The sequence below is a fragment of the Bombina bombina genome, chromosome 2 (genome assembly GCF_027579735.1).
Source record: "Bombina bombina isolate aBomBom1 chromosome 2, aBomBom1.pri, whole genome shotgun sequence".
Classification (NCBI taxonomy): Eukaryota; Metazoa; Chordata; class Amphibia; order Anura; family Bombinatoridae; genus Bombina; species Bombina bombina.
This window is the reverse complement of record NC_069500.1, coordinates 354,485,040-354,497,018: the sequence shown is the minus strand read 5'-3', so window position 1 is coordinate 354,497,018 and position 11,979 is coordinate 354,485,040.

Below are 11,979 nucleotides of genomic sequence, written 5' to 3'. Positions count from 1 at the left end.
GTTAAGGATGATCTATTTATTCCTATTGAAGTGCATGACGTTGGTAAAACCAAATATGCTAAACTGAACTTAAAACAGGAAGCTAGCTACATAAGCGAAAGCTTATTAGAGCAGGCAGCTGAACCTAAAGTGATTAAATAGATTTCTCCCCAAGATCACTGTGTCCATGACCTGGATGACAGGTCTGAAAGCTATAACATCAAAAGCTAAGTGTTTATTATCTATAGGTAATAAATCAGCAAAGCACCTGTTTTTAGTTTTAAATACTCCCCATAATCAAATATACATTGACAATGATCTCTTACATAGATATGCCATACAAATAGATTTTATTAACCTTTGTCTCTGGAGCAGGTTAAAAGGGAACCCTGAAGTATTTCAGGATGAAAATGCAGCCCTGAAATCAAACCAGCAATTGCCCTATGCTGTAAATATGCAGGTGTCCAATGATGTTGTAATCCCTGCTGTGGCTGATAAACTCCTCTTATCCTTACAGGTAAAGAGAGATCAGAAATTAAAAACTTCTGAAACACTAATTTGCTTCTCCCATAGAATGCAAATTCTGGGTATAACAATGACCCATACATCTTTGGTAAGTATTGGAACAATTCCAATACATGTAATTGTGCATAACATGACCCCACAGGATATAACCTTATCTAAGGGAACTACCATAGGATGTGCACTGGAATCAAGTTATTACACTTTTGGATTCCAGAATAATGTAATTGGGCTAATACCTGAAGGATACTTAAATGAAGAACAATTAATAGAACAATCCTTTGCATCTATGCCAGAGGGACTATTTACAATTCAGTCTATTAATCCCTTCAGCTCAGAGGAAGGCATCTGTAAAATTGAAGAAGCCTCTCTAGTATTTGATCAGCCGATCAAAGATCAAGAATACCACAATACCCAGAGTCATGGGGGCAATGTAAATTATAATCAAGGGGACCTCACCTCTAGGTTGGAAGAAGACTATGAGATAGGACAGTCTGAAATCTTTCCAGGATTTCAGAAAATAGTAGAAGAGCAAATCTCTTTAGCTAATGGCTGTTCCATTGATGATGAACGCCAACAGCTACGAGAACTCCTGATGGAGTACAAGTATATTTTTGCTAGGGATTCTTATGAGTGTGGGACTACAGACTTGCACATTGCAAGAATCCAAACAGATCCCAATGCACCACCTGTCTTTGTTAAACAATACAGACTTCCTTTAGCGTCATATGATTCTCTCACAGAAATCATAAGGAACTTTAAAGAAAGAGGAATTATCAGACAGGTGCATAGCTCTTATAACAATTCTATTCTAGGTGTTCTTAAGCCCAATGGACAATCGTTTGTTTAGCTATCTTAAGTCAGCACACAAACGCCAGTGTACATGTCTGGCTGGCCCATGCCATATATTGACCAGTGCCTAGCAAAGATGCAGGGATCTAAAATATTCACTGCCATTGATTGTGCACAGGGATATTTGACCATAAAGGTACATGAAAAGGACCAGTATAAGATTGCATTCTCGTTCCAAAAGGTCCAGTATGCATTCCAAAGACTCCCATTTGGATACATACATTCAGGACATGAATTTGCAGTATTCATGCATAAGGCTATACCTGAAGCACTCGAAAGGGGGACCTTATCTTATGTTGATAATGTTATAATCAAAAGCACAGACTTTGAAAAACACATCACAGAACTTAAACATGTCCTCAGCCAACTTAAAAGGGCAGGTGTCAAATTATCCCTACAAAAAGCTCAATGGTGCCGCTCTCGTGTAAACGTCTTGGGACATGAAGTTACTTCTGAAGGATTAAATCCTCAGAAGAAAAAGGTGGAAGCTATTATAAATTCTAAAAACCCAAGTAACTTAAAGGAATTTAGATCATTCCTGGGTATGACAAATTATTCTTGCGAATTTATTGATAATTATGCAGAATTAGCTAAACCACTGCTACTACTTCTAAAGAAGGATGTAAAATGGCACTGGAGGTTACACAGATATAAGCATGAGTGCTGTTTTATACCAAAAGCATGATCATTTAAGCAAAGTCATTGCTTATGTGAGCAAAATGTTATCCCCAGTAGAAATAAAATTTAGCGATTGCGAAAAAGCCCTCTTATCTACTGTATGGGCTCTACAAAATTTCAGCAGCTACTGTATATACAGGGTGAGAAAATTATTGTAGAAACGGCCCACCAGCCTTTGCTTTATCTGCAAAGTGAGAGAATAAGAGATGGGAATTTGTCTTATAGCCGCATAACAGCTTGGACTCTTTCCTTACAAGGCTGGCCTTTAGAAATTCGCTATAAGCAAAATAAAAAGAATCCAGTCGAACAGGGGCTTGCTGAGCTCCACAACTGTACTGCTAAGGAACATGGGGAAGAGTTATTAGAAGATGATATCCTGGAGGAGCAATTGCTTTCCCCATATAAAATATATAATGAGGACCATTGTCAAACATTACCTTGGGTATATGCTGATGGTTGCTCTTACTATGCCACCATTGATAATGAGCGCAGATTAGTCGCCGGCATTGGTATAACTTAGGCAAATGGATTCCAAGATATTTCTGTAGGTTTCAATATTAAACCAAGATCCAGCCAAGTTGCAGAACTAACTACTGTTCTTAAAAATCATTGAAATGGCTATTGAACAGGGTATTCATGAATCTGTGATCATTACTTACTCAAATTACGTGTGTAACTGTTACACAATTACGTGTGTAACAGTTAGTGTACCTGCCAACTTGGAAAATAAATGGAATGCAGAAAACTAACAACAAATCAGTTAAACAGGGCAAGTTGTTCTGCGAGATTGATAATCTAGTGGGGTCCAATGGGTTAACCATGCACTGGAAAAAGACCAAGAGTCATTCCAGGGGTCTAGGTCCTGATAAGGAAGGCAATGATCTTGCGGATCCATTTGCCAAACAAGGAGCCATAACTGGAGAACTCCTTAATATTGACCACTTAATGGGTGCAGTCCAGGTAGAAGCCATTACCGGTAGAAGCCATTACCAGAAACCAGGCTAAACAACAGAGGGAGCCTAACTTGGTACAATGGAGTCAGGATTCTCCTAGTGATGACCTGATCATTAGTCAAAAAGAAGACCCCATGGTAGGCATCTTCTATAAACATGTAGAAGATCCTGTAAGCAACCCCATCTCAAAAGAGGACGGTATTGGCAAGGAAGATCTTAGAATCTTAATGAAGTCCAGATCACAATTCAAGTTACAGGATGGTTTGTTAATTAGAACCTCCAAAACTGGCATCCAGCAATGGGTGGTACCAACCAAGTTCAGAGGTCTCATGCTCCAAAATGCCCATGATGCTTCCACATCTGGCCATCGTGGTGCCAAATTAATGTATGAAATATTGCGTGACTATGCCTTTTGGCCACATATGTTGAAGGATGTTTAAACCTACTGTCAAGGTTGTTAAATCTGTCCACAATTCCAACCCACTGCGCCAACGCATAGAGCGCCATTGCAGAAAAGGGGGATGGTAATGCCATGGTCAGATATCCAAATTGATTTTATTGGTCCAGTAACTAGGTCATCAAGAGGTAACAAATACATGTTGACAGTAACATGCCTGTTCACTAAATGGGTAGAGTGCATCAGTGCACCTAACAATAGTGCTGAAACATGCGCAGAATTGCTCATCAACCACGTGTTTTCCAGATTTGGTTTACCCCAGAGAATTGAATCTGATCGGGGAACCCACTTCACTAGTGAAGTGATAACCAAGATGTTGAAAATACTAGGGGTCAAAAGATAACTCCATATTGCATACAGAGCTGCCTCGAGTGGTGGTGTAGAGCGTTACAACCAGTCCATTGTGAAAACCCTTTAAAAAGTTTGTGAGTGAAACGCGTAAAGACTGGGATGAAAAATTACCTCTAGTCCTAATGGCATTAAGAGCAACTTCAAGTAGTGCTTCTAAGATGTCACCAATTGAATTGATGACTGGTAGAAGAATGGTTCTACCTCAGTATCTACTGTACCATACATCAGACCAGAACTTGATAAACGCTGCCAATATGCATCAATATGTGGAGAACTTAAGGAAGCACCTGCAATATGCCTTTGCATTTGCTCAAAGGAATGTAGAAAAGTCCATAACTGCCACTAAAACCTATTATGATCTCAAAACGTCCAAAAAGGAATATGAAATAAATGATAAAGTTTATCTTTATAACTTTGGAAGAGATCAGGTTAAGGAGAACTTTCTTCCATCATGGAAGGGTTCTTTTGTCGTTACTGACAAAATATCTCCAGTCGCCTATAAAATTAGGATCCCTAAAAAAGATACTTTTATGGATAAATGGGTCCATATTAATCAGTTGCGAGCGTGCCATCCTAGATCCCAAATACAAGTCATAGAGGGAGAATAAAGTGTCATATACCCAGATGCACTAAAGAAATATTATAATTTAAAGATGCCTAACGAGCTTGAGGACTCAAAAATAACAGACTCTCTTCATAGAAGACTGTCTATGATGCATACTGTCAATACACTCACCAAGTACCACTGACTTTAAGCCAATTCAAATTAGAAAGGGGAATTATGTCAGGCTATCTGTGAGTAACATTAAATAAACTACAGATGTATTGTAGAATCTAATATTTCATTTTTTTGTAGCTAAAAACCTAATTTGATGTGAATTGGTCTCATAACAGAGCAGCCCCAACCCCCCTTTTTCCTGATTAAAATACATTCAATTGAGAAGAAAGGGAAAACATTTGGTCTCATTAGTTCAGGCAGTTATTTCAAAGAGATGTTCAATATACGGCTGCTCTGTTTAAAGTTGATTTCCTGCCCAAGATGGGTAATAAACTTATCAGACCCCTAGGTCTGGGGAAAATCTCTTTGAGGATTAAACATATTCAAAAATTGATTACCCCTGCTGTGTTTGAATACACGAAGCTCAGACATACGTCTCAAATGGGAAAAATAGCAAGAGCTGATTACCCCTGCTGTGTTAGATACACAGCTGTAGTGAGCCAAGCAGAAACACATATTATATTGTAACTGAAATTCATTTAAAAACACAAACTTGTATAATTTTCAATACTGTATAAAAATGTATAAATATCTATATATGGATCTGGGAAATGCAATTCAGATTTGCAATAGATTAAATAACAATTGTAATGATCCCATTTTAAAATATGACATTTTTGGTTTTCTATTTTCCAGACATCTAAGGGACAAAATAGCTCCAAATTGGGCTAATGGATGCTGGTGCAGAATTGCCTGCATGGGGTGACCTAGGTCATATCATATGATTCTGCACTAGATATTTATGTAACTTTAGATACATCTCTCAGGATATTCTAAGTAGAATGTATAGGAAGTCTATATAAATATTTTCTATTTTTAATATAGTATTAATACTATACTAGTGTTTGGTCTCAAATTGTATATTTTCAATTGTAATAAATGGAATATATATGTTGACCAGAGAAGTTTATTAATACAAGAAATTAAAGTATGTTTAATGAACACTCTGAGATGATGTATTTGAACTGTTAGCGATGTCGATGGTGAGACTGCATTTGTGATTGTCTGCTGCCCCTAGGGGATTAAAAATGGTATGACAGTCAAATGGATTGACTACTAGAACACATGCAAATCCAAATGAACCAATGAGAGGGCCAATGGAAAGACAGCTCTGTTAAGAGTCTATCAAAATTATCACCAATGATTAGAATAAGAAAAGTGTGGGGTACATCACATGATATAACCTCATGCAAGTGGAAAGAAAAGAAAAAGTATTTTTGTCTGCTAACGTTTGACTGAAAACTTTGCCACCATTTTTGGGACACAGTCACTATAAGCAAAACCTGGAACTAACTTCTTGATCCATATTGCAATACCTTTCTTCATATGAGGTGACCTGAATCTACTTGGAAAAGCTGGAACATTTAATTTGGTTCATGTGATGATGTATGACTGTTCTATATTTTTAATAGGTTAGACAAAGGTATTCTAAGACTATAGTCAGATTGCAGCTATATAGATACATTTTAGGATTTACCTTATTGTAGATAAATAAGAATTTATTTCAGCTCAGATACATATGCATATAAATTGGCTGTTTGTATTAATAATAATAATAATATATATATATATATATATATATATATATATATAAAACTCCTGATGTTAAAATTAGAGTTATATAGAATAATTTGTGAGCTAAGTAGCTTAATTGTATTTATCTGGAAGTTAACAATCCATACCTTGCTATCTCATTGTGATATTTTAATGCAACGCTGATTTGGGAAACTATTGTGAATAAGGTAATTTGTAAAGGTATATTTTTATGATCTTTGTAAAGAATATTATAACAGCATAAGTGTGGATCATTTCATTCATAATCTGGTTTCTATAAATATAATTCAATGTGTTTATAACTAACCAATATAAAGAATTTAGGAATAAAATATTGATTTTAATTGTTTCATATATACATTTTATTGGGGGTTTGTTTTAAAGAATAATTATTAAATAAATTATATTATAACCTGGCCATATTCTGACACTCTAGATGCTAGATCCAATGTTGGATCTTTTTGCTAAATGGCGCAATGATTTCAAAGACTTGAATCTGGAATACTTTAAAAAGTTTTGCTCGGGTTACCAAATATACGTCTGCTGTCTCTCTTAGGTAAGATCTATTAAGTAATTTAATATGCAATTCTCGAACACCCAATATGATGACTAAATGGCATATGCAGGGTATTATCTTGTGTTTGAGATGTAGACTTCCTGAGGCAGACCTCTTACATACTTTCTATTTATGTCCTAAATGTCAGAATTTCTGGTGTAAAATTGCATATTGGCTCATTAAATTTCTCCCGACTAAAGTTAAATTTGATATGGACCAGATTTTTTTTCTTGTCTCTAAGAGAGATGTGCAAAATAAACAGCTGATTAACACTACTATCATAATTGCTAGACAGATGATTTTAAAAAGTTGGAAAGATAAGAGAGCATGAAGTATAGCTGCATTTATTAAAAAGTATGATATTTCTATTAGCAGTAGATTTAGTTGAAATGATTTTTATTGAGTTTTAAGCAAAAATACAATGGCTATCAAAATTACAAGCACACGTATAATTCACCATGACAACAACTAACATTAACAGACATTTAGATAATGTGAAACCTTAAATATACCTCGATGGCCTAGACCATCCCTTCTATACTGTGCCTTTATGAAAGATTGACTCCTTGTACATAAAAAGAAAAAACACAAAAATGAAAATACAATTTCCCCAACTTGTAAACCTCAACCCCCCCCCTCCTTCTTCCAGGCTGTGTTAAATGTCTCCATCTCATATGAGGATTAGTGTATATCGCAAATCTTCCTCAGAACTACCCTTAATAAAACGGGATGTATCACCGCTACCCAAACCAACATCTCAATCTTACCCTAACGGTTCCTACGCCTGATCTACGCCTTGTCCTGCCTGATCTCCCAGATTCCGCACCTCACCCTTCCTCAACACCCAATAATACCATATCTTATGAAATTGCTCCGTCTGCCCCTGTGCCCATGCCGCCGCCTCTGATAATTGAAAGGTGTCTGTGATTTTATCTGTCACTTCCTGCCACGTGGGCGTCCCTTCTTTCCAATGTCTAGCGACACAAATTCTCAGGCACGTACAAAGTATTCTAATAAAACAGTTGATTGCCTTGTTGAAAGGTCTCACCCTGTCATGTAGCAAAGCCTGTGAAATCGTGAGGGAAACTCTTTCGTTCAAAAGTGTGCCTATTAGTAGTGACATTTTCTCCCATAGTGACTGAACCCTAGGGCAATCCTACCACATGTGTCGATATGTCCCCTTCTCACGACAACCTCTATAGCAATTACCGTCGTGTACAGCCGCATAGTGTGCCGTTCTGATCGGTGTGAGGTACCATCTAAACGACACCTTGATAGCATTCTCCCTTAGGTCTGCGCTAAGTAAACCCTTGCTGGCTTCCCCCAGTAAATCTTCCCATTCACCTATCTCCCTGACTTCTCCAAGGTCCCCCTCCCATCTTTCCATCAAGGGTGACTTAGCCTGGCTTCTCGCCTTTTGCATTAACAGGTAGACTCGTGAGATCAGTTTTTCCCCCTGAACGGAGCTCTTAACATTGTCTCTAGGTCTGTAGTTGGCGTAGACCGTTTTGGTGACATGTAAGTGTGTATGGTTGCACTAATCTGTAGGTATAAATACCAATGCAGGGGTTCTGGTTCAATTCTGTCTTTAATCTGATTAAATGTGAGAATTTTTGAGTTCTGCAAGAAGTCTGCCACTCTATATAAACCCTTGTTTTCCCATTTTCCGACCTGTAGAATCTGCTAACCTTTTAGTTACTATTTCCACACTAATATTACCTTTAGCTTAGGAAATCAGGACGCTGCTTGATGAAAGTATTTCTTTTATTATACAGAAAATAAGTATTTACATAGAAACAAGTTGCTAACTAATGTAAGGAAAGGGAAGGTGGAAAAGGGGAGAGGGAGAGATGGAAGGAGAGAGGTGAGTGAGAAGAAAGCTAGCTTAGCCTACAATGGCAACTAACTTATATAGTCATTCATTCTTTCTCACAGCCCAGCCCACACTCTATAAATTCTTCAGAGACCAGATGACATCATTAGATCAGGGGGGTAGAATGTGACGTCCTTAGGCTGTTGGTGATAGGAACTGAGATAAAATCAGGGCCTTGTACACCATCTGTGCTGAAATGCTAAATGTTTGTAAGGGTTGTAAAATGTCTTAGTGAATCCTGTGGTATCCTTCTGATCTATTGTTTACATCAGATCTCCAACTGGTTTCCACTTGTCTTGTCACCTCTGAACTGGAACTGTAGGTCAGTGTGCATTTAACCCTTTGTATAGACACATGTCCCTTAGCATTTCATTATTCAATAATGTCCATGGAAATAACAGTCTGATATTAAAGTTAGGTGTGTTCATAAAATACAACATTCCCCTCTTTGATCATTAAATCACTTATGATCATAACGTTGTACTGCTCACTTTATAGTTTCTTCTGTGAGTGGGGCAACCTGAAATAAAACCATTCATTCACATCCATACTCTAAATAAATACTAAAATACAATCCCCTTACAATGTGTAGCACATTCTAACAATCACATTATGAATATGATGATTAGATCAATTTTACAAATACAATATATATTTTTCCCGGTTAGAATTAACAATAATCTGAGATGTATATCAAATCATCGGCATATTTAGAGTAATTATACATATGATACAAATTGTTACGTATCACACACAATCTTAATGACTACTACTAGGAGTAGTGCTCGAACTTTGCTAATTATTTTCTAGCACATTGTGAGATTTGAATGTTATACATATGTGACAGATTATAATTTATTAATACAAAATACTTGCTATCTGAGGTCATAAACAAAACGTAGCCTATAGCTTTGCAAAACATGTATACTAATGTCATTTTAACATTAAATCATAGTATCATTATCTGCTTCAAGGCATGCACACAGTCTTATACTCTACTGGTCAGCACTTAAAAACCTATAAGTAGACAATGTTATACTCTTTAAACATAACTGGCTTATGAATTTTTTTTTTTTACTGAAAACCATTGTGGCAAAACAGATTTTAAAATAAAAAAACTAATACGGAAGCATTTAAAAAAAAAAATGTTACCTATTGTGATAAAAAAAACAAAAAGAGAGAAAAAATAAAAATGTGCTTAAAAATACAAAAATGGTAGTGAATAAAAAATGTCCTTAAAAATAAAAAATGTCCTCAAAAATACAAAAATGGTAGTGAAGGGATCCCCAGTTTGGTTCCTTGATAGAAAAGGAACCATATTACAATAACAATAATTCATTTTACACATATAAAACAGGGAAGACACAGAACAAACACAACATAAACACTGTACGTCACACAAAACATGTTGCTGCTCTCTTTAAATATAACGGCATTCTTAAATAACTAAATTTGGATTTTGCATTAAATTATCCAATTTAAAAATATCTAGTCTTCTCAACAGAAAAGGATTTGTGCTTCTTTGGGTGATGGTATAGGTTGCTTCTGTAAGTAATCAGAATTGTTAGTTCATGACATTAATAACACAAACAAAATAACATAGACATATAAAACAGTACTTGAAACCATGACTTTTAAAATAAACTGGTTATGATCAATTGTTTGCAAACAATTCATTGTGACTATATTACATTTATGTAACTGATGAGCTCATCATAAAGTACCACGTGGCCTTTAAGAAAAAGGGGGAAATGCATTTCTTTATACTATAAACATTTTATTCATGGATAGCAACAACCTGTGAATAAAAATAAACAATTACAAAATTCTTAATTTCTAGAAGTAGACTGTACAAAGTTCACTTCTCCAAGTAATAGCCCTAAAAAAAAAAGAAACATAGCATTAATATAGACATAAATACAAAGTAAATAAATGAAACAAAATAAATCTCTACTTGCCTATAGTAAAAATCTACCATCACTATACATGGAATACAGGGTAATAGAATGTAGAGAATAAAACAGATTTCTGCAATCAATTGGCAATATACACAGGCTGAGCTAAATTCAATATCAATAGATGCATTGCCAATTGTGTATAATTAAACAGTGCCCAAAATGGCCAGTTTATGTAAGGCATCTGAAATTGAACATTTGTCCCTTCTTTTTTGGATGAGGGCTCTTTGCAATTTTGCTGAGTCTTTTTTAGATGGGGGCTTTTTGCAAGCTTCCTCCCTAGTAGGTTCTTCTATTATTTCTTTCTTTGTTAAAGAAGATATATTCTGTTCCTTTTCACCTTCAAATATAGCACTGTATTTTCCTTCCTTACTTAAATATGATATTTTGTTCTGCCTCCTAATGTAATTTTTATCCCTGATATCTCTCATTGATGTCACACATTCCCTCATGATGTGGCCAAACTTTCCACATTTAAAACAACGTCTCAAAAATCTCTGCTTTCCCTGACTCTCAGTTAGCATAGATATATTATTATGAGTAGCATTCTTATGCTTTGAGTCTTTAAACCAGTCTTTAAGTATGTTAACAAAGTTTGTATAGGAGCTGGCATTTCTAAGAGTGATTCTTGTACTACTGTCAATTAATGTGCATTTATTTGCCATAGAATACAGAAAATCTGCATCATCTGGGGACATGTTAGGGCAGTTATAAGTTATCTTATACAGTGCAAGGTACTCAGTACAAAACAAAATCGGGTCATCTCCTTCCTTTAAACTTGCATTTGCTATGGCACTGTTACCTCTGGCATCACGACAACACATAACATACTGTAATTCCTTTAATCTGTCCCCTGAATTTCCCCAGTTTGCATCAATATAAGGAGACACTCCTTTATGGGTGCCTACTGGTGCCCTTAGCTGTGCAGCTACTTGTGATGGCAACCAGGCCCGAAGCAAAGCACAGGCATCTCTGTTGCCTAAATTATACTGAGTAATAACAGCTTCTAACTTATTAGAAAGGATTACAGGTGGTGTGGAGGTATCAAAGTGACCTAAAATATGGCACAAATTATTACGGTCTTGTATTGTAAGGGGGGCAGAGTTACTGTGATTATTTACTTTAGTTTGTAATTGGGGGTTACTTTGTCTGCATTCTATTTGAGGAGTTAGAGTAGAGGGGACCTGGTTTAAAGTTAACAAAGAACTGTCAGGAATGTAAGGGGTTTGTCCATCTAGTTCTATAGTTTGACTTTCATTACCATCTACTTCTAAAGGACACAGATGTGCTAGACTACTCCTGTAACAGTTGCATTTGTCTTGTATCCCCTGTGCTTTAAGAGACAAGATACATTGTTCCTTATTTAAAAGCTGTGATTCAGACTCCCATAAATCTGCCTTAAGTGATGCAATAACATTCTCTCTCTGTATTTCCTTTTGTTCCATACATGTTACTAATTGTTCTCCCATGC